The sequence below is a fragment of the Dasypus novemcinctus genome, chromosome 16 (genome assembly GCF_030445035.2).
Source record: "Dasypus novemcinctus isolate mDasNov1 chromosome 16, mDasNov1.1.hap2, whole genome shotgun sequence".
Taxonomy (NCBI): Eukaryota; Metazoa; Chordata; class Mammalia; order Cingulata; family Dasypodidae; genus Dasypus; species Dasypus novemcinctus.
In genome coordinates, this window is record NC_080688.1 from 81,317,580 (window position 1) to 81,342,360 (window position 24,781).

The following is a 24,781-nucleotide window of genomic DNA, read 5'->3' on the forward strand; positions in this document are numbered from 1 at the left end:
CAAGGCTGTGACTTCAGGCAAAGTCCCACAGGGCTCAGGTCTGATCCTTTAAGGAAGCTCTAGAGTGTAATGCCGTAGAGTTGCTCCTTCCAGCAGCCACGGATTTCTTGCTTTTGCACCAGACAGGCCTTGAGGGTGTGAACCATAGCGCTTCCTGCTCTCCAAATTTGGGCGAAATGAATCTGTTAGCCTTAGGACAGCAGTGGAAGTAGTGCAGTTTCAGGCAATCGGAAGCAAAATCATATGGAAGCTGGGGAAAGATCTGAGCCAAATTTAGTAAAGCACCTTAAGTGTCTATCAAAACTTCTCTTGGGCTTCTTATATCATACATTTTCTGATTTAACACATATTTATTGAACATCTGCTATGTATTCAGCTTTATTCTGATGTTTATTTGTTTGCTTTTTACCTTTCAGTGTTCTTCTCCTCTCTCATAGCTTCAAAGATTATTATCATAATGATCACTCTCAATTTCTTTTTTTTTTGAGCCCTTTTCCTTCTCTGGAATATTAGTTTAGTTCTTGGCAATACACTTTAAAGAAAGAGACAGTAAAAGGATTGAAAACACATCAAATGATGTTTAACCTCAAGAAGAGAAGACTCAATGGGACATGAAAAGTGTCTTCAACTATTTGAAAGTCAATTTTGTGAAAGAAGGATGAAATTTATTTTATGTTTCCACAGGGAACAGCTAGCACCAAGACTAAAATTTTTAGAAGGCATATTTTTGGATCAGCTTAAGACAGACATTTATGAAAATTGGATTGGTGACAATACTAAATTGGTAAGAAAATAGGGAATTTTCCTGTAATTAAAGGAATGTCAAACACAGGTTGAACGACAGTGGCAATTTGATGATGTTTAAGGGGACTGATGCAGCTTATCAGATGTGGATAGGACTTTATGGTTGTTCAGGTTAACTGCAATTCAGAGATAATATTGTGCTATAAACCTTTTGGATTTTCTATTGTTCTCTCAAGCCAAGCATGTCTCAAACATAATCCATCACTTTCCTTTTTTAAGCTGACTTTTCGGATGACTTCCCATTTGCCAATAGATCTGTCTTTTCACACATCATCATACATGCATGAAACTTCAGTACCATCTTGGGCTCATTTTTCGTTTGTTTCTCATCTCTAGCTAGTCTTCCAGACTAGTCAGCTGTCCCCAGGTATAGCTTCCTTCTCTTATCCTTATTCTTATATAGACAATTACTGTGACTGTGAATCTGACCCAGAACTCAAGCATGGATCCAGTTTGTCTTATAGCACACTTTGGCTCCAGCTTCTGTGTCCTACAATCTAGTGTGTGGAATGCTCCAGATTAACTTTTTAAAACTTCACTTTGCTGTAGTAAATAATCATATATATAACTACAAGTAAAATCACATTCCTTTAAACAACTTTTATCTTATTCAAGCATCATCTCATCAACATTGTGTTTACAGCATCAACCAATGTTTGATTATTCCCTAAGATAAACTCACCTTTCTGTCAATAGTTGCAAGCACCTCTCTTCCTGAATACATCTCTCAAATTCGTTTTAAGTGCTTGCTTTAACTCTTTCCTTTACTTACTTTCTTTGTCTGTCAGTCAAAACTTGTTTCTTTCCATACATTGTCCCCCCACCTTATTTTGTTGTGACACATTTGTTACAAATGATGACAGAACATTGCCATAATATTACTGCTATCCATAGCAGTAAAAGTCCATAGCTTTTATTTGGTATATGGGAATCCTGTATGGTATGCATAATTGTTTTGTTAACTTCAACTGCTCAAATAAAAAAGAAATAAAAAATTCTGTTTCTTTCTATTTCATCCATGACAAGAGCTCTCACATCTGAATTCTCTGGATATGTAATATGCATGATTAGAATACACTATTTTCTATAATATTTAATTTATATACTTAGTATATCCTAAATAAAATAGTCTCTCCAGAGCAAAATTTTATGCTAAGCATAATGCCCTGCATTTCAAAACAAATTATTTGAATACATTTGCATGTGTGTGTATATATATATATATATATACTTAGATATACATAATATACACATACACACATAATTTATCATTGTTTCAGCACTATAGATCTACAGATTTATCACAGTATACACATAGTAGGCTTTCAATTAATATTCAGTGAAACAAACACTCCCTTCCCTCATTTCTGTTGTAAGCTGACTGGTGCTGGTGCACTTGTGAAATAAATCTGGGAATCAGAGAATGGGGGAGGCCAGCAAAGGTAGGCAATCTCTTTTGTAACATACATATATTGCTCTGGTAGCCCATTTCTGCTAAGACCTACATGGAAAACAGTTTTGGTAGTTTGATGCATTTTAATAACAAACTGACAGGAAGAACACAGAAATCTGACAACCTCAAAAACACATATTACCTGTATAGGGCAAATCATTTGGAAAAGTAGAGTGTACCAACAAAATCTATTCCTTGAAAAAAAAATGCCCCTATCACCATTTAATTGCCATATCATTCAACTCTTTTTAAAAAATCCCAATGCTGGCGTTGTCCAAAAAATTTCACAATTTTCTTTATAATTGTTATGAAGTTGAATTGCTCAATCTTGTTGACTGAAACATTTTGAGTTGCATTAGTGTTTTGTATTAAAAATTCACACATAAATTGAATGAAAAAATCCTAATATGTGACTTGATCTCCGATTTGTCTGTTTGGTATCTTATATTTAGGTACCTATAGACATCATAAAGAGAAAGGAAAATATGTTGCCTTTTAACTGTTTTTTGGTTGTTTGTTTTGTTCTGTTTTATAGTAGGATGCTCCCCATTGTGGTAGATCTTTGAGCACATTGTCCAGCTGGAGTTCTTTGGGATAATCGTTTCATAGTTGACATGAATAGCACACAGGTAGGGGGTCTTCAAACCAAATAGGCTGCACTTGCCTCTTGAAGCACACATAGTTGTGCTCTGGAAGCACAGATGTGTTTTGAAATCTTGGGCAATTTCTTGTACCAGATGCTCCAAAGGCCTGCCTGCATCTGATTTCAGCAGTGCCACCCCACTAGACTGTAAGGAGAAAACTCTTTACCCTCCAGGAGAGGAGCATCTTTTCAAGAAGCCTTGGTATCTATTTACTTCCTGGGTATTTTACTCTGTTGACAATGGTATACAGAGAATTCTTGGTGATTCCTTACTTCACCCTTCTCTTTTGACTAAACTCAGGAACTGGCTGCTGGGCTCAAGAGCAGCACGGGGTGAAGTGATGAAGTGAAGCAGTACAAATGGCCAGCCGAGCTGGAGGTGGTACTGATTGCAAACAGGCACCTTGCAGGCAGCCGGGGCCTCAGCATGCTTGGAATAAAGGTGACCAAAAAATCACCACTCAATAACACCACAATCGAAGCGCAGAAAAATTTCTTACCACCTCCTCTACCCAATTTTGAAAATATTTATTAAGCAAATATTCTTTAAAAAAGTGGGAATCATGGAGTGTGAAAAACATCCAGAGAGAATGCTTTCCTATAAATATGCTGAATTGTTCTGAGCTTCAGGTTCTCCACCTATAAAAGAGGTCCGATAAGGGGTACAGGTGGCATGCACTATGGTAATCATAATCTGTATTGAAGTGAAGAGAAAATTCAATACCTGCCTCGAGCAGATAGGCAATTTGCTTTTTGTTTAAATGTCTAAAGATGTCCTCAGCTTAATCCTCAGTTTCTGAAATAGTTGAAAATCTGAAATAGTAGAAAACTCTTTTTATCAAGGTAAGATAGTAGTCATGTCGATATATAGTAAAAGGATGCTTGTTTACTGCAGTTAGATTTTAATATTAAAGCTGAATTAACAGTGTGTTCTTCTGCTCACAAGAGTTCTCTGTGAATAATTCATAGTATCCAATATACCTCCTCTTAATTCGGTATCACCAGGCCATTTACTTTATGGACTGAATATGAACGAGATTTCTTCTTATCAGGAGAATGAATTAGCTATGAATAGGAAATGATCTTTTACTTAACTTTACATTTTTCCCCCTTTATCATTCAGAAGGTGAGGGAATGACAAGGGATTTTTTTTCCCGTTTTGGTCATTTTTTTAATCAGAAAAATGGTAATATGCAATCTATGGGCAATTGATATATTGTGGGAATGTAATGACTCATTTTTAACTGTCTTTGGTTTTCTCTTTCTCATACAATTTTACCCTCAAGACCAACCTATATCTGCAATCTTGTGTATTTTAATTTCTCCATTTTCTATGTAGTTCTTAAATGTCCACTGTGTCCAAACGGTTCCCTAAAGGTGGATAGTTTTAAAAGCTCTTTTCTTTTCTTCACAGGCAATCTTTTTGCAAGTGTGAAGTAAAGGAGCCTTAGGGGTTTTTCTTCTCCCTCTAAAAATAACTTAAAATTCTTCATTTGATTATATAATTGTGGGGAAGATTAACTTCACAGTAAAAGCAGAAGTTTAATCCCAGCACATGAGTAGTACACTTTGATGTTATTTATGACTATAATATACCACCCATTCATTTAAATATCATAGGGAAATCAATCAACTAGGGGGATCATGGGAATTTTCTTCTTGTCCTGATTATTGTAGGTATGATATGAATTTAATGAGCTTTAAACATTAAACATTTTTCTAGTAAAGATTTATTCTTTTGTTCTCACAATATAAGGAGTTTTCTTGTGAAACATTTTTGCCATATTGATGAAAATCCTAAAAATTGTCTTAGTTATCAAACATAAATAATATAATCAATGTTCTCTGATAAAATAAATTTTGTCTAATAGCTCAAATTTCAATACTTCCTATGAGTATACTGAAAGGATCACTGAGCCCAGTGTAAACCTTTTTTTAGGAAAATAAGAAAAGAAAAATTGCACTGGGCAATAGTTATTGGAGATTTGGGAACCAGTAAATCTTAGAAGAGGCCCTTGGAGAAAAGTCCTAGGATATGAGAATTTGGGATCTTCTGTCAAAGGAAATGTAGAAAAATAATTTGCCTGAATGTTATTATTTTCATAGTCAAAGCATAAGGATGATATATTTGCTGGTTGCATCTTGGAAGAATAAAGAGAATTAAGTACAATCACCACCACAGTTTTAAATGACATTGAGACAGGAACCCAAGAATAAATGCTGTAGGGAAAGCGGTAGGTATGTAGGAATCAGTTCAGATTTGAAATCTGATTCCTGTTTTTCTCTAAGAATTTATCTATCTTTTCTGAGACTCAGCTTTTCCCCATGAAAATTAGAGATAACCAGATCTATTTGCTCATTGTTTTTGATAGCAAGTAATATATTTTAGTTTATTAATTAAATAAGCATAGCTAAAATAAAATGCTTATCTCTTTGCAGCATTTGATATTTTTTTTGCATGTGTAGAATAAAAAGATGTCTTCATTTTTATTTATTTTTTTTGCACCCACTATCTTTGTAAGTGAGAGATATTTAAAAAAAGAAAAAGAAGTTTTCCCTCTATGCAAATCACAGCTCTTTTTAGAGAATGCTCAGATCTATACCAAGGTTTATAAGGGTAGCAAATGCTTCCCAAAGTCAGAAAAAGATTTGGGAACTGAATGTAGAAATCATCTCCAACTTAAATTTTAGATCTTAGTCAAGTCTGGATTTCAGGTTACAAGGACAGAAATAGATTTTATTTTGTTCTTGCTTTTCTAATGTAACCGGATTTTGTCTAGGTTCTTGACTAAACTGCAAGAAATGAATTTCAAGAGCAGGTGGGGGTAGTTAGGCCAGTAATTTATTCAGGTAGGGAAGGAAGAAAAATGGGAGAAAGTGACAGATCATGGGTCCCAGTTAGAGAGGAAGGGGCTGAAGAGAGGTAAAGTGGGATGATTTATAGACTAAACTGTCCCATTATGGAATATAAATGTCGACGTTTTACATTCATGGCCATTGTGGCAGGGGAAAAATGGTGAGAGCAGGGGCCAGAGGGCCAGAATAGGCAGATGGACCGGCACCCAGACAGGCGTTGGGACAGGGCGAAGGCAAAAGAAAGCAAGCGGACCTTTGTGCTTGCTTTTTAAACCATTAATTATTTCCCCTCTTTGCTAATGTCATGGAAGGAGCCCAGCTGTTTGCTGTTTTGATTGATTGCCCCACCCATCAATCCCCCAGAAGGGCTTAATATAAAGTCCTTGGGGAATATTCGGGGCTTCTCCTGGCTTCCGGAGGAAGCCTCATTCTGAATGGCAAAATCTTGTGAGGGTCTTCCAGGAGCCATCTTGGGGGTTACCGAATGACACATGGACTTTTTGCCAGGTTCCAGATTCATCTTTTCTATCTAGCCTGCTTCATAAGTATATAATATAAATTACTAATATTCATATATAAGGTCAAGGAACATCTTAATACTGTTCCTTTGTGTATGTGTGTGTGAAAGAGATAGTGAGAGGGACAGAAAGAAGAGTGCGAGGCAGAATAAATGAATTTGCCTTATCTTAAGGATTATGGTTTAATAAGGATTTTAAGGCACACTCTAAATTATTCTAATTTTGTTCTTCATGGAAATGGTAAAACCTAGATTCACTTGAATGTTCCTTCTGAAAAATCTCTTTAATCTCCAGATTCATGCTATGGTTCAAAAAAAGAAAGAAAGAAAAAGGTAAAGACCTAATGCTTCCTGCTTTTCTTAACTCAGAGGGGCATTGAGATTGTTGTCAATATAACATGAGATAATTGCATAAAAGGAACACTGATGAATTGTAAAGTTCTAAAAACAGAGTATTGTTAAATTTAAAAAATAACAGTGCATTCAAAAACTGTATCATGGCTACACTGTCTTCTAGTTTGCCAGCTGCTATGAAAGATACCACACAACGGCTTGGCTTAAGAAGTGGGGAGATACTGGCTGAAGGTTTTGAGGCCGGAAGTCCAGCATCAAGATGTTGGCAAGGCTTTCTTTCTTCCAGAAAACCATGACATTCTGGTGCTGGCCTACATCAATCCTTGGGGTTCTCTGGCTTGCCTCTCTCTGCCCCCTATCACACGGTGATGTCCTCTCCTTCCTCTGCATTCTGTGACTTCTGGGTTCTCTTCAAAATGCCCCTATAATCCGGCTGACGGCCCACCTTGGTTCTGTTAACTGCACCTTAATGAAAAATAACATCTTCAAAAGATCCTATATATAGTGTGTTCATACCCACAGGACTTGGAATAGGTTAAGAATATGTGCTTATTTGTGTACATAGCTCAACCTACCACACATGTAATGACTCTGTTCTAGTTGCATTCAAGGCAACGTATAAACTTTTATTAGTGGATTTGGAAGATGATTGAAACGCAAAATAAACTATAGCCTTCTAAAAAGAGTGGCCCCTCAGGCTGGTGGAATTTAATTTATTGGTGGTTTCTGTTTTTAAGAGCATTCTTGGTAACATTTCAACAAAACCAAAAACTAGTTTTTTCCATTGCAAACTGTTTTCTGCAGGAGACTAGTTTTCTAACAACAAAATGTCTTTTGATTTCTTTGGAAGTGTCCAAAATATGAAACCATGTTGGCGTAGCTGCTTTTTATTTCTGGTTTACTGAGTCCATATTTAGCTGAATAGTCACCTGACTGAGAGTTTGCTTACCTCCTCTTCCCGTCAGTGCATATGATTCCAGGCATAAAAACACATGTGGGATGAAAAAGATGCTCTGCAAAATGAAATATGAATATTCAAAAAAAATGGATGGTAAATCAAATACATGAAGTTCTTGTCTCTAAGAACTGTGTAAGCAGCATTATTGTAAAGCACTCGACTACTTACATTTCTTTTTCTTTCCTATTTTTTATTTTATTTTTTTGTATTTTGAAGGGCACAGACTTATTTTTGTTTTTAAGCAGTAGAAAGAGTAGTTGAGAAAATGTTCACCCTTAAACTCATTGGGAATTAAAAGATACATCATTGCACATTTACCCAAACCTGGTCTGTGAATTCCAAAATTAATTAAGGACCCTTAAGCATGGCACTACTCATGATGCTAAGTGTAAGGTATCCTAATGATTCCTTTTTTATATGACAAATGTTTTTTATTAATTACTTTATGTATGTGTGAGGCACTTAGATAGACATTCAGTTTTCAACAGGAAGGACAATTTCTGCGGCAATGGCACTTACATTCTAGAAGGTGATGGGAGACAACAAATAAACACAGGAACCTATGAGCACAGTGATTTCAGAGAGTGATGAATGCAATGAGGAAAGTTTAAGAGTGATGCTATCAAAGAGGGGTGATAAGAACTAGTGGGGACTTCTTTATATGGAGTGAATTACATAAAGTGACCCATCAGGGAGAACTTGGGATAAGAATGCTCTAGCCAGAAAAGCAAAAAGAGCAAAAGCCCAAGGTGAGAACAAGGCTGCTCCATTGGAGGGACAGCAGGCTGGCCACTATGGCTGGAGGAACCCAGAGAAAGAGGACAGGGCCAGGGCACTAACTTTTAGAGCTTGTCGCATCTAGATTATACACGACCATTTATGCAGTGGGGAAATCTACGGATTTTACTCCAAATTCAATGAAAAGACTGTAAAAAGTTTCTATCAGGGGAAAGGAATCATCTGAATTACATTTTAAAATGACCACCCTATCTTCTCTGGGTTCATTGGATTGTAAAGAGAGGCAACTGAAGACTAGAGCAGGAATACCAAGGAAGAGGCAACTGAAGTAGTCCAGAGAGAGATGACGGTGGTTTGAATTAAGGTCCTCGCAATAGACATGGAAAGAAGCGTGCAAGATGTAGTTTGGAAATAGAGTTGTCAGAACTTGGTGATGGTTTGGATTTGAAAAAGAGTAAAGAAAAAAAGAAGGATCAGGAACAGATCCTAGGATTTGACTTAAGAAACTTAGGATGGTGCATTTGCTGAGCTAGAAAGGAAGAGCAGGTTTGGGGTTTGGAAATCACAGGTTCTGTTTTGGATGTGATAAATATGTGTCCATTTGGAAATTTCAAGTTTGAATTAGAAAAAATGAGCTTGGAGTTCAATGAAGAGGATATAATGTTACAGCATACATAAGGATTTAGAATATAGGTATGTGAATATAGTTCTATAAATCACATCTTTAAAGTTGTTATAGTGTTTTCTTGGTCTGTTATCAAAAATAGTATGGCCTTTGAAATAAAATGACCTAAGTTCAAGTCTTCAACAACAAAGAAGTTATTAAAGTGAATATGTATATCATGAATTCATTGTTAATGTGCTGTTGAGCTAGGAAAACATGAATATATTCATTGATGAAAGAAGACATTTTCTTAAGGAAAATAAATAGATGAAAGAAAAATAAAAATATATATAAGAGAAAGAAATGCTTTTGATCCTATTTTGATGGATCTTTTTGAGCTGGCAAAGGGATTACTAAACAGTACCTCAAGTTTTAAAGAAAGGTAAGATGTAGACCCCATGCATTGTCTAGAAAGCTTTTAAACTTAGGTGGTATTGATTCTCTGCTCCTACCTAGGCCAGGCCTGAATTAAGAGATATTTTCTTCCAACTCCATATACTTTCTTAGAATCTTGCCAATTTTTAAAGCTTTGAAGGGCTCAGTTTATAATGTATGGATTTAGATGAGAAAGCCTGGAAGGAAAAGAAAAAATATATTTATTACAGATTCAGTTTCGCCAAAAGAATCCCTTCTCCACACAAAGACCGAAAATTTGCTGCTTCTTTGAACATATTGTCTCCTTTAAAATGTGCAATCTTTAAGGGTACTGACCCAGTTCTATCAAAGATGCCTGAATGCTACTTGCAAATGAGTGAGGATGCACAAATGTTATTTTGATTTTGATTTTCAGGTCATAGAATATAGCCAATCCTCCGGAAACAGTAAGTCTTGTCTTTATGACTTGATTAAAGGAATTTGGCTTTCTTCCTATTCTGGAATGTGCCTCGCTAGGCTTCTAAAAGATGCCAGGTAAAGAAAGGCCATCCAAAATTTTCCATCCTCAACTTGAGCCTGCAGGGAGGTGTCACAGATTTTTAATGTTATTGGAAATCAATGCTAATCAGAATTCATTTCAAAGTAGCAGAAATATAACTTGGAGCAACCTTGCAGAAATAGTCTAGATTTAAGTTTAACAGTCCCCCAACTGAACTAAATATTGTCTGGAGTGATGTATTTTTCATCATGCTTATATTTCAAAGGCAGATCACTCCTCCTTGAATTTGTATATTTTTCTAAGAGTCTCAAATCCTAAAGAACTAATCTTTCCTGGTTGATGGAGCACAGAAAGCATTAAGATTTGCTTTGCAGCAACATTCAGTTGAAGTTTTCTGAATCAGTGATGCTCAAATAGCAATGCCCTTTCACAAAGATTCCATGTGCATACTTGAAAGTGTAGTTGACCTGGATTTCCATCATCACACACAGTAGCAATACTGAAAATCTTTACTTGAAATGCACAGTCACACACTCATGCACAGACTCTTCAGGAATCGAAGGACAGTCCCATACCCAATGGACATTGGCCTGTTGCACAGTCAATAATCCCCAAAGAACTTGGACTCCTCTTGCAGGTCTAGAATATTAGGAGAAAGAAGAAACAAAAACCTAAATGAGGTTGGGAAGCCTTTAGTGTTTGACTTCTGGAATAACTTTTTGGCACCCAGCAACCCCTTGCCTGTCTCCATAATAAGATATCATTTCTAAACATGCAAATGACTTGGCTCACCACAAAGTAGTACTAGAGAAAGTGAGTCCTGATTAAATTTCAAGATATCCTAGAGTTGGGAAGTCACTGTGAATTATAAAAATGTAGCTTTTCATGAAGCGTAAGAGAGTACAGATATATTGTAAGGCTAAGGGTTATTTCGAGCACTGTTGAGGTGATAGCTTTATGTTTCCAAATTATCCTGAGGTCCCTATGTGGCTGGAGATGTCATCCCAAGGAGAAGATGTCAAATCTACCTATTGTAAATATGCTTGTGGAAGACAAAATTTCTACCAGCAAAAATAATATATTTTGTATCACATTATATTCACTATCCCAGCCATTCCAAGATTTTTCTTAACTCCTTCTTTTATACACAGCTTTGATTTGCTTGCATTTAGTCCAACACTAGTCTAGTCAATGTTTTAGTGCTGGCCTGGAGCACCCTCTCTCCTGCGCCTGGGCCTCCTTAAGGTGGTTCCTCATGGAGCACTGCTCACCACTCTGCTTGGACAGTTCAGCCTGCAGTGCTCAGAAAACTGTACTATGAAGCCGGCTTATGGGTTCCTGTTCATAAATTATATGTATCCAGGAAGAGAATGGAAACTCTTTTCTGATTTGTAATATTTTAAATTTCCATGCTGGCGGGGAAGAGGAGGATTCCAAGAAACTACCACGAATCAAACTGAAACCTAGAATTTCTTGCTCTCACCTTTGTGTCCTAGGACAGGAAAATGTAACTCTACCAGAAATCTATTAAAGTCTCAAGGGAAAGAGCGTTGTGAAATATATTATGTTCCAGCCCTGCTTCAGCTGGCACAAGGATGAACTTTCTTTCTCTAGCTTTTAATGCTTTAACTTCTTCCTAGTAAATCGGGCAGTTATGTCTCAATATACCAGTCTAAAGCATATGCTTTTAAAATCATTCCATTCTCTTCTCTCTGGATCTTTACATTCATTCACAGGTATTTATTAAGCAGGTTTTGATTTAGACCTTGACGCTTATGTAGTAATCAAAAGTAGATACAATGTCTAATCTCATGCCAGTTTAGCATCTTGTGAAAACAAATTTTAACAGTTGATTACCAAATAATTGTAAAATTGAACGTGTGACAATTATGTAAAGAATGACATACAGTTCTATAAGAATAAACTGAAACAGTCTAAGGGTCAGAAAAGTCTTCCCTGAAAAAGTGATGGTTTGAACTGTAATGTCAGTCTCAGTACATATTAATATTGCTGAATTGTTGAATCCAATCTCCTCTTTAGATGCAATTGCCCTAGATGCAATCAACTTACTGATGATTTAAGTCCACGAAATATCCTCACACTAACAATCAGGCCAGCAGACCAAACAGACACCATATCCTGGCCAAGGTGATACATGAACTTAACCTTTGCAATAATTAATATATTTAATTAAGTATAAATCATTTGATCTATATATAATCAATCTCCAAAGTGCCTTCTGTGGCTCAGCACCATCCTATTTGCATCCAGAACTCCCTTTAATTCAGCAAATCCTTCATAAGATAGTCATTTTCCATTTATTTGTTTGTGTCCAAAATGCAGCATGCTTGTTTATCTTGTTCAACTCTGTACCCTGCAATCAAATACATGTGGAAGATGACACATAGAAGATGCTTTATAAATAATGCCTAAATAAAGAGTAAATGCCTACTACCAGAATTATTGAGCTCCTGCTTTCTCTCATCAAGGTTACAAGTGGCCATAAAAAATGTTAAGTATCCAGAGCTCACAAAAATTATAATCTACAGTTGGAAATAAGAGACACCCACCAAAGGGCATACAGTTTTAAAGGGGAGATAACAGTATGGGGAGTCTAGTGGCCATGCGGAATTAGGGGACAGAATTTGGTGAGAATGGGTAAGATTTTAAGAGCCAGAGAAATGAGGCAAGGTTATTCCAGATACAGAGAAGAAAATGAAAATATTTGTTATAAGCATTTCATTCTGACAATTTATCTCCCCTTATTTAAAAAGTAGTAGGTTCAGCTTTGAAAATATCTGAATTTCAACAAGATCATGAGCTATAATTTTATGTTTTTTTTTTAAATTAAAGAAGTTGTGGGTTTATAGAACAATCATGCATATAATACAGGATTCATATACACAACCCTATTATTAACACCTTGCATTGGCGTGGTACAGTTTTCACAATTATTTTAGTTCCACTCTACTAAAATAGAATAAGTCAACAAAATATTTTTGCTCATTAATCTAATTCAGGAAAAATGGAGAAAAAAGATCTCAAAGATTAAATCAGCCATGTTATTTTTTGTTTTGTTTTGTTTTTCCTATCTTCTTTTTTCTTGAATGAGTGAAGACTGGGGACACTCATACATGTATATCATGATTTATTGAACAAATGAGAACATATATTGAACATTGAAAAACATTTATTTCTTTATACTACAACTTAATATAATTGCTGAATTTCCAGTTCATTTTTTTTTTGCCTACTCTTATTCTGAGCACTTTGTTTAGTCAGTCATGTTAAATGTCATTTTAATTCATTTCAGAATGAATAGGTCTTGTGACTATGGAATACTTACATAATACTGTTATTTCAATATCACAATCCTCTCTGGATGTGGAAGGAAATTGATGCAAGTGGAAACTTAGGAACTAGAAAGACAGAGGGTAGCAAAGCTATTGATTCTCCTGGAAAAGAAAGTACTTCAGCCAAAAATATATTTCTTTACATAAATCTGAAAGAAAACTGGACAGGTACCGTTGTCCAGGATAGGATGCTGGCTTTTAATGCTCTTTTATTGGCTTCACTTTGACCTCCTGCCAGTAGTGTTTGCTTATATGGAGATTTTGCTTCCAAATTCAATTTCCATTCAGTGGTCAAAAAGACAATTTTAAAACAAATAGAATGCAGGTAAAAAGTCAAGAGAAGGAAAGATGAGGCAGACTAATTTGCATTATAGCTCTTTCTTTAGACTCTTTCCTTCACTGGGAAACAAGAACAGATGTGCTTTCCCCAGGGAAGGACATAAGGAATCTGCTACCCGTTGTACTTTAGTGAATCTTACTGATTTCACTGGGGACTTGAGGAGGCCATGGGTGGTAGTTTGGGAGAAATCGTTTTCTTGACATCTGTACGGTAAGATTAGTGATACTCGCTCTCCATATTAATTTTCTTCAGAATCCTTTGCCCCATTTTAATTTGCCTTTTTCTCTGTACTATTAGCTCATGCACACAGGCAAATGCAGGAGAGCAAAATACCTACCAAAGATTTGAAATGAGAAAGCTTTTCAGATGTTAATTAGACTTGTAGCTTTTACATAATTGAAAAGTGTTGATATCAATAAACTACAACAGATTGTTAGTCTGTTTTATTTAAAGTAAATATTGAACTAAGTTTATAAATGTAGAAATACAGTTATCATATACACACTAATATTTATTTTTACTCCTAGCCACAGCACAATTAAAAATATTCACAAAATAATCACAATTAACATGAACTGTTTTACCCTTTGAATTAGGTTAATCCTTTGCCCACACTAAGTGAAATTTCTTAATCTAATATAGAAACCAAACATGACACAAACTGCAACTATCAATACTTTGGTATACCTTTATTATTTCAGCAAATATTAGTGATGTAAAATATATATTAATGTGAAACTAGAAAGAAAACTATGATGATAGCCAACATCATTTCCATTCAATATTGTACTAGATATTTTAGCTATGGAAATAAGACATAAAGTAAAGACATGGAAGAAAAATTGGAATGGCAGAAAAACAGTGCATCTATTCTCAGCTTATAGGGTTATTTACATAAAAGTGAATCCATGGATAAATGATTGAATTGCAAAGAAAATGTTACCATTATTGCTAAATAAAAGATCAACATGAAAATTTAATACACATTTTATACCACCCACAGTTAGAAAAATTCAGTAAAAAATGCCTACTACTTACAATAACAACAAATAATATAAGGAATCAGGAATAAATATCACAAAAATTGTCCAAAAAGTCATCAAACAACTATAAAGTACTTTGAAATACATAAAAGTAGGCCAAAGAAATAAAAATATATATTGTCTTCATTAATAAGAAGATTCAATATTAAAAACAAAGACTAAATTTACATGGATTATTAAAAAATCAATTTAATTTCAGGTAAGGGGGATATGTGTGTGTGTTTGTGTGTGTGTGTGAATTTATCAAGCTGATGCTAAAATGGACATGAAAGAACTAAGGTCTGAGAATAGCTAAAACACTCAATTCTTATTAGAGAAGAACCAGAAATGAAGATGTCCCCTTCCTGATATTGAGAATTAATATGAAGATGATGGGATAAAAATTTGATAGCTACAGAGAAAAGATAAATAAAATAGGGAACAGCATAGAGAGACCAGAAACAGACATTACAAATTTGGAAACATGATATATAAAGTAGTAATATTGAAAATTAGTGGGTAAATTATGGCCCATTCAATAATTATGTTGGAACAAGTGGTTAGCTCTACAGAAGCAGGTTTAAAGGACCCTTAATTTATGCCTTTAGCAAAAATCAATTCTAGATGGAACAAGAAGGTAAGTATAAAAGAAAAAAATAATGCTTTAAATCTTCAAGAAATCATTGGGAATATCTATGATCTTGACATATGGATGAGTTTTTTTAATAACGTTATACAAAGAGTAGAAAACATAAAAAGGATATTTGATAAATTCAACTACACTAAATTTAAGAACTACTGTTTATTAAAATCATGATGAAGAGATGAATAGTATATAAAGTGTTTAAAGACTTGCCCCAAACTGGGAGACAATATTTATTTATTTATTTTTAAATATTTATTTATTTTTTTATTTCTCTCCCATTCCCCCCGCCCCAGTTGTCTGTTCTCTGTGTCCATTTGCTGCGTGTTCTTCTGTTTCCGCTTCTGTTGTTGTCAGCAGCACGGGAATCTGTGTTTCTTTTTGTTGCGTCATCTTGCTGTATCAGCTCTCCGTATGTGCGGCGCCATTCCTGGGAAGGCTGCACTTTGTTTCGCATTGGGTGACTCTCCTTACGGGGTGCACTCCTTGCGCATGGGGCTCCCCTATGCGGGGGACACCCCTGCGTGACAGGGCACTCCGTGCGCGCACCAGCACTGTGCATGGGCCAGCTCCACACGGGTCAAGGGGGCCCGGGGTTTGAACCACAGAGCACCCCTGTGGTAAGCGGACGCCCTAACCACTGGGCCAAGTCCGAGCACTATACAATATTTAAAATATATACTAGCAATGGAACAATTGGGTCTTTATATATATATATAAAGAAATTATACAAATCAATATGTGTTAAGTCAATCTACCCCAAAAATGGGCATATATTTCACAAATATGGGAAAAGAATTCACCAATTGCCAAGAAAAAACTCTATTATTAATCAGGGTAAACGATATTTTAAACCACATTCCTACATTTTCATACACAGAAAAAAAGCAAAATTTTAAAATCGAGCCATATCAAAGATTGGCAAGAGTGTGGAACATTCACAATTCTTATATACTGTTGATGGAAATACAAATTGGAAAAAACTTGAAAAAAAATATTTTAGTAATTTGGCTTTTTATATTCTATCTGTGACAGTTAATTTTGTGTGTCAACTTGGCCAGGTAACGGTGTCCAGGAGTTAGGCCTAATTGTTATTACAAGGATATCAAGGACTTAAATCATCAGCAAACCGATTGCAACTATGGCTGATTACTTCTACAACAAACAGAGAAGAGAGTCTTGAACATTGAGAAGTCTCATCCAGTCAGCTGAAGTCCTTAAAAGGAGAAGTGATTTCAGCAGCCAGAAGGAAGATTTTCCATCCTTACTTCATCCAGGCAGGTTCTCCTGGGGAATTCATAGGAAACCTTCATCCAAGTTCCCAGCTTGCAGCCTGCCCTACAGAATTTGGCCTTGCCCATCTCCACAGTCACAGTCCTAGAATCTCATAACATTTACAGTATATTATACACACACTCACACATATATCTTGTCAATTCTGTCTCCCAAGGGAACCCCGACTAATACAGTTTTATAAAGATTAATTTTAATAGCCAGGATAGGGGTGGGGGTGATCTGAAAATGGGTTAAAGGCATTTCAAACAGAGGAAAAGACTAAGGGAAAAACCTAGTTATAAGACAGAGTGGAGGCTTCAGGAACATAACTTACATTCATAGTCTGAAATTCAGAATGCAAAATGAAGCATAGCTAGAAAAGAAGCCAGATACATAAGCAAGCAAACTCACATGAATACAGGTATTAAGTAGATAATATAAACAAATAAACTGGCCAGATTTAAGGCCGTAGAGAAATGTGGAGACTCTGATGAAATAGAGAAGTTTTTATGCCCGTATATATTATATATATATATATATATATATATATATATATATATATATATATATATATATATATATAGTATATATTACTGCCTTGCCCAAAGAAAACACATCTGCAGGGCAAATAAAATTTATCATCAACCAGTTTGTGATCACCAAATAAAGTCATGAGAGTCTTCCAAGTTATATTAATGAATTTCAAGTACAAGTATTGCAAAATTAGATCTTTTTTCTTTTTCTTTGTCCTCCAAATATAACATTCTACCTTAGATGAATATTGTGTCAACAACTGGATTCTGTAAATTGCCCACTTGTATACAGGTCTTAGTTTCCTTTCATTTCTGTCAAATTCAGTTATACTTTTTGTACTTTCATAACAATGACAATAAATTAATTTCAATGATTAATTATTAAGGAGACTGTAGCATTTTGAAAAGTACCATAATATCCTGCAAGCTAATGCATTACTGCTATTTCTTTTTCTATATTAAAGAATTTACATGAGAAAGTACTTCACAAATTCTAGCTAGCTCGTGTTTCTTTTGAATTCATGCGTGTTTATGCTACTTTATCTTGTGCAGGAATATATTTATTTTAATCCCCCAGAAGCAGCCTAAATCATTTGATATCCTAGGTCATTGGGCACAAATAGACTTGGAAAGAACAGTTTCATGCAAGGTATGGAAGGCTCCTGGACCTTTATAAAACCATCTCTGATCATGCCTGTCTCATCAGTGAGTCAAATCATCTGGCCTATCAGGAAATTTGAAAAATTGTCAGCTAGAAAATATAGTGCATGAAAGTCATAATAGTTTTGCCATCTGAAAGGTGCAGGTAAGAGATAAACTTCATGATTCTGATAAGAATATGCCAGTTGTCACATTATTTTTCCAGAGAGCATTATTCAGCTTTCTACATTTCTAATTACAATTGCCTCTGAATGACCTCATGGAACTTACAAAGTGCTGTGAATTGGTGAATTTGGGGGAAATGATTTCATATTCCTCTTCTAGGTTTATTTTACTCAGGTAATAAAATAAAGGCTTTAAATTTGTGTTTTATGTCTGCCTCTTCAAGCAGTGCTGACACTTCAGTTAATGAGCTGATTTACTAGATTGAAGATTTGTGGCTTATAAAGGGCTAATTTTAAAAATCATAATGGTAAGACCATATAATACAATTGTACAAACATGAAAGGAAAATACAGACCAACAGGATTTCTGTGTTTTGCACAGTCCTAAAACCCCCTCCCAGCAAAATGCACACAATTACAATCAATTTCTTCCATTTTAATGAATAAAGCTTTATATTGCTATCTCCAATTTATTTTCTCAGTTTATTTCCCTATAAGCAGAGAGTTGGAGTCACTATAACTTAAAACTTTTAAGGCCAGGCTTATCAGTCACTAGAACACTTTGCATAGTGTTTCCACAAAGTGGGTATTCCATATAATATCTCTTGAATAAATAATTAAATTTTATATAAATAGAATTTTCTCTACATACCAAAAGACTTTGAAGATTTGGAAGAAATAATGATGTTTCCAAGATATTTCTATAAAAGGAAACAGCAAACATTTGTAAGAAAATATGCCTTATCATGACAGACAAATATCAAACTGAAATGCTAAACTATTGCCAGGATCTGGAAATAAGTATATGTCTGTAGTATCTTTTGTTTAATACATCTCTCAGTACTCACCTCACAGGACATCCCAGTGTGTGCTATAAACATAATGGTTGACACAAACGTTTCACTGCTAGTCAAAACATGATAAAGAATCTTGATCTATTCTAGATTGTCTAGGTTTACATCTAGATAATTAATGTTTATAGACTCTAAATTCAGCAACGTTGGGCTGAATAATCCATTTTGGAGATTTTATTTAAGGAAAGACTTATTTTTCATTTACTTAATTGCTCAGCCTCAGATGTACTCACTGATGAAATTAACCTAAACCATTATTCCTGACTTGCATCTCAAGGCTTTTAAGGAAAATAATTGAAGAACAAGGGGAATTATTTCACTAGTTTCAATAAGTAATTTTAAAGATTAGTCTGATGCTCACATGGTCTTAGATGATTATTAGGGCATGCAGAGTCAAATGAAATAATAGATGTGAAATGCTTAGTGCTACATTAATGCAAGGCAAATGAGCAGTATATGTCTGAAATCATTATTGTTGTTAGTTTTAGATAGAGCTATCCTGCCTCAAGAATTAGAATTCCTAAATCATTCTGCTCTTAGGGTATAAAAAAATTAGATCAAATGCATTGGAGCACACATCACCTTATCCCTGTATCTGTCTTTTGACAGATATAGACTCTTTTAATTTACTGAATAACACGCTCCATATACTAGTTATCAACAAAGCATGTTCAATACATTTACTTTACTTTCCTTCTTTGTAATACTTGGATAATTTCCTACAATTAATTTTATATTTAAGACTGGCAAATAAATAAAAATTTAGTCATAATTTCACATTTGCACAGAGAAAACTAGTCCAACAACCTTACTAATATTACAAAGATTCGCATTTGCACACATACTGGCCAACACATATTGTTTAATTCTCAGTAATTTTCAGTTAAGATCTCACAGAACTCATAATTTCAAATGGCAGTTTCTAAGAGACATTTGTTTTCTCAATTGGTTTCAACTGACGGTAAAAAGTAACAGAAAATGAATGACATAACCAGAATTACCTACAAATACCAAAAAATATTACTTAGATATAAAGGAAGTTACAGAGATAGCCATGCTGGCATGGCACACCACCTAAATTCAAGGCATGAGCTGGTATTTATACATGGGATATCTCTGCAGCACCAATCATGTGCCTGTGAGTGAACTCAAATGGTTTTACTTCTGCTCCTGCTATTTGTTAGTGCTGTTTGGTTTTCTACCCTACCTACATAACAGGTTTTTGTTGTTTTGTCTTGTTTTAATTTTTGATGGAGTGAGATACAAAAGCTTGTACATATTTTAGTATGTGATTGAATCTTGTTCTAAATGCAGCTTTTCCAGTCTTTCTGACTTGTATGCTTTAAATGTATTGTTGAAAAGAGCACTTTTCTTTCTCTTGTCTGATAGGCTCAGGGTTGAAAGCATGCAGTTCCAAGTAAAGTGTAAGGAGAGAGATAAAGTATTACTCAACTTAAGGTTATTACTACTATTATTATTAACAGAGACACTGCTGAGATTGCAGCAGCTCACCTAACCATCTCCACCCAAAAACAGGCTATGAAAGGAATCCATCTTAAAAGGACGATGAGCAATGTTAGAGAAAAAATCCCAAAAAGTGATAAAAAATATTCTGATTAATAGTACAAATCATGAATGAATCATATATTGCATTGGAAGCATGAAAATAGATTGGTATTTTTGACATTGGATGCTGAGTCCATAGAGGAAAACATGAGTCACTTATTGTCCCTTACATTTCTTAACAGTAGCAGAAGCAACCAGTCTATTGAAATTGTTGACTTCTGTTGCATTCTAATAGGAATATCATGTTTTCTGAAGGTTATATTAGTTTATTCTTGCATGTTTTAAAAATTTATGTAGGATGAATCTAGTCAATACCGTCCCTTTAATCAAAATGATTGCATAAAACCTCAATATATCTTCAAAGCTGTTCTGTGGCTCACTCAAAGCAAGATTTGCTCTCAATTCACTATTGAAATTATTAGTTTCTGTTTTGACCCTCTCAACTTTCAATTGTTTGCATATCCAAGGGCTAAAATTAATCTCCTTTGACCTATAGGTATTAATTTAAAACTTAGAAAGTTTGGAAAAAGAGTATGTAAAATTCTTGTTAAGTTTGTAATTTGCACCAACATTAAAGAGTTCAATAGGAAGGTGAAATGAAAATGCTGGACAAATTTCTATTTTCTACAATAAGGAGAAATAGTTAGTTTCATTCATAATTGGGTCAAGTGTCATTATTTTATAAGTTATGGTGTCACCCATACACAAATGTGAAAAATTCAAATTTTTATGAAATTCTCACAGCCTTAACAATAAACATAATTTTTTGATGTCTACCATCTCTAGTGTTTTTCCTTAATCTGAGGCACTTTTATGCCTTCCCTTGACTTCCATTGTTAAACATCCTGTCATAGTAACCAATTGTCAATTTGATCATGTATATATAATGAATAAAATGAAGGCAAAAGCTGGATTTGTCCCTAGGACTGCCATACCTCATTATGACAGAGCTGTGAAGAGAAGACTTTTGACATGAATAATGAAAGGGTGAGTAAATGCCAGGGCTTGGTTTGAACCAATACAGTTTTCCATTTTTTTCTTCATATTCTAGCATAGAAATTTGCAACAATTAAGCCTCTATAACATGCTCTTGAAAATTCTTAATTCAAAGCTCTTAATTCAAAACAAATTGGGAAATGGTGTTTCCCATATTTGTAGATTATATAGACATTAATTTGGAGTCAGGGCAGTGATGAATTAGTAAGGAGAGAATGACAATTTCAATTTATACATTTGGGTAGGATCTCCAGTTAAGAATGATCTAAACAGCAAAACATTTTGTAATGCAATGTTATTCTGGGGGGAAATGATCCTATGCATACTTCGTATTCGTTCTGAATTTAAAAGGTAAAATTAGAATTCAGCTTTAAATAGTATCCCTTCTTGAAGGGGTAGTAACATAGAAGATAAAGTGTTAAGCATAGTTTCCATTCTCTGTGTCTAGAATATATTTTTTTAGCAAGCTATTATTATACTTAGTGGTGACAGACCAAAAAGTTTTTCTTCCTAGATTGGGGATAAGATAAGGATGTCTGTTTTTACCACTTTTGTTAAACATTGTACTGTAGTTTCTGGCCAGGACTATTAGACAATACAAAAAAATGAAAAGCATCCAGATTGTAAAGTAAGAAGTAAGACTATCTCCATTGCAGATGATATGAGCTTGTTCTAAGAAAATTCTAAGAATATACTATAAAAAAAACTATTGAAACCAATAAACAAATTCAGCAAGTTTTCAGATAAAAGATCAATTAAGAAATCACTTGTATATTCCTATATACTTATAATGAACAGTCTAAAAATGAAATTGAGAAAATATCATTTATGATAGCATCAGAAAAAATAAAATACATGGGAAAAATTTAACCAAACAAATGTAAAAACTTGTACACTGCAAACTACAAAACATCATTGAAAGATACTAAAAAGATCTAATAAATGGAAAGATATCCCAAGTTTATATACTGGAATACTAAATAATACCAGGATGGCAACTGACCTACAGAATTAATGAACTCCACATCATAATTCAAAATACCATTTTGCATAAATTGACAAGCTGATCTTAAAATTCCAATGGAAATGCAAGACATGTAAAATAGACAAAACAATATTGAAAAAAGGAACAGAGTTGGAGGACTCAAACTTTCTAATTTCTACAAATCTCTAGTAATCAAAGCAGTGTCATACTTAAATGAAGATAGTTCAATGGAATGGAATTGAGAATCAGGAAGTAAAATCTGATATTTGTGGTCAATTGATTTTGAAAAATGATTTCAAGGTATTTCAGTGTGTGGAGGGGTGAGGGAGAATATCTGTCAGAATATGATGTTGGGACAACTGGATAGTTACCTACAAAAATAATTGAAGTTGATGGATCAAAGACCTAAATGTTAAAGTTAAAAGTATAAAACCTGTAGAACATATAGTATTAAATCATCATGACCTTGGATAAGGCAATGATCTCTTAGATGTGACACAAAATGCTTTATCGATAAAAAAAAAAAACCCACTGAAATTCATCAAACTTAAAACTACTTTTTGCTTCAGAGGACACCATCAAGAGAATAAATAATCCATACAATCGTAGATTATGTTTTCAAAACTTATATGTGATGAGGGGCTTTTGTTCAGAATCTATTAAGACCTCTTGCAACACAACAATAAAAGGTAAATATCTTTATTTTAAAATGGCAAACTATTTGAATAGATGTTTTTCCAAAGAAGATGTACAAATGGCCAATGAGTACATGAAAAGATGCTCAAAATCATTAATAATTAGGAAATTCAAAATCAGAATGAGATTCTACTTTACTCCCTCTAGGATGACTATATGCAGAAAGAAGGATTAAAGCAAACTGGACTTTCCCAACCTTTCTGGCCAGCAAGGCAGCACTTGGCTGCGTCCAGAGAAAACAGGAGGCTTCACGTCAATACCCTGCACAGGACCAAGTGAGTCCTGCATGCAGACTGGGTTCTCTTCCATACCTCACTCCAGTCCTGAGCCACTGGTAGTGGGGGATTAAATCAAAGATATGTACAGGGTGTTAAATCATATACCAAGAAACAGTTAACTGCGAATACAAGGTCAAAATCAGCAACAAGTTCTACAACCCAAGTTTCTTCTCAAAAGCTTATTCCATGTGCACGAGGCTAGCATGAGGTGCATGGGTCTGGCAGGGCAAGCCTGCACTTCTGAAGTCACTCGTGCAGCAAATGTGAGGTGTCTGTGCGTTGTGTTCAGAAGCCCTTGCGGTGCACGATGGAGGACTCCGACTCCTTGGACACCTGCGCTTGCTAATCCACATCTGCTGGAAGGTGACAGCAAGGCCAGAACAGAGCCCCCGATCCACCCGAGCACTAGCGCTCCAGACGGATGCCAGCGCTGTGATCCGGTTCTGCATCCCTCCGGCAGTGCGAGTGCACATGGGGGTGCCAGGTCCTTCCAGGCGTCACTGTCACGCTCCATGATGGAGTTGAAGGTGGTCTCGTGAATGCCCCGGAAGGAGGGCTGGAAGAGGGCCTAGGGGCAGCGGAGGACTTTGTTGCCGACGGTGATCACCTGGCGTGGGTCAGCTCACAGCTCTTCTCCAGGGAGGAGGAGGAGGCGGTGGTGGCCATCTCCTGCTCGAAGTCCAGGGTGACATAGCAGGGCTTCTCCTTGACCTCGCAGCACGATCAACTCGCTGACCATGGTGTGAAGCTGTAGCCTCTTTCCCTCAGGATCCTGATGAGGCAGTCCGTCGGCCAGACATGTCCAGACTCAGGATGACCATGGGGCAAGGCATAGCCTAGTAGATGGGCACAGTGTGGGCGACACCATCCCCAGAGGCCAGGATGATGCCCGTGGTGCGATGGAAGCAACAGAGCAGTGACAGCATGGTCTGGATGGCCAAGCTCGTGGCCCGGGTACTGAAGGTCTCGGGCACGGTTTGCCTCTTCATTTCCCTGTTGGCCTGTGGGTTCAGAGATATTGAATGCATTCTGCTTCCAGCCAGGGTTTGTATTCACACATTAAACAACCAGGAAAACAAAAAGGATGATATAAGTGAAGTCATGGATTTTGTGCATTGGGCAACAGGTAGTGCAATATTGTGATTCTTGAGAAAAGAGGAGCAAATAAGGTGATAGCTACAAATTCATGACCTTATTGTCTGAAGTCAGTTTTTAGACAGCAGCACGGGAAGAAAGGGAACTCGGAGATCAGTGGACTATGGCCAAGGCAAGATGGCTAGACATTGTAGCACGGAGAAGGAGAAGTAAGGGGCAGCACCTAGAGAGATCCACAGATCTCTAGAGACCCCTCCTTGGGTTTTGGCTGAGTACACCGCTGTCCACACTTAGAATGAAACTATGCAAGGTCAAAAGAACAACTAGATAGGACAAGGTGGAACAGGGCCCACAAATAACACAAGCCTAGGAATACATTAAATTCATGTCAGACAGAGTAGAAAGTCATCCTAGTATACAGGACTTAGGGTGAAGTCTTCAGGAAGTTATCACCTTAGTA

The 24,781-nt window shown here is 35.7% G+C and overlaps 1 pseudogene; it reads right to left on the bottom strand.

Annotated features, from left to right (window-relative positions):
* Positions 1-23,405: 23,405 nt before the first annotated feature.
* Positions 23,406-24,254, bottom strand: LOC111767296 (actin, cytoplasmic type 8-like; annotated as a pseudogene).
* Between the last annotated feature and the right edge of the window lie 527 nt (positions 24,255-24,781).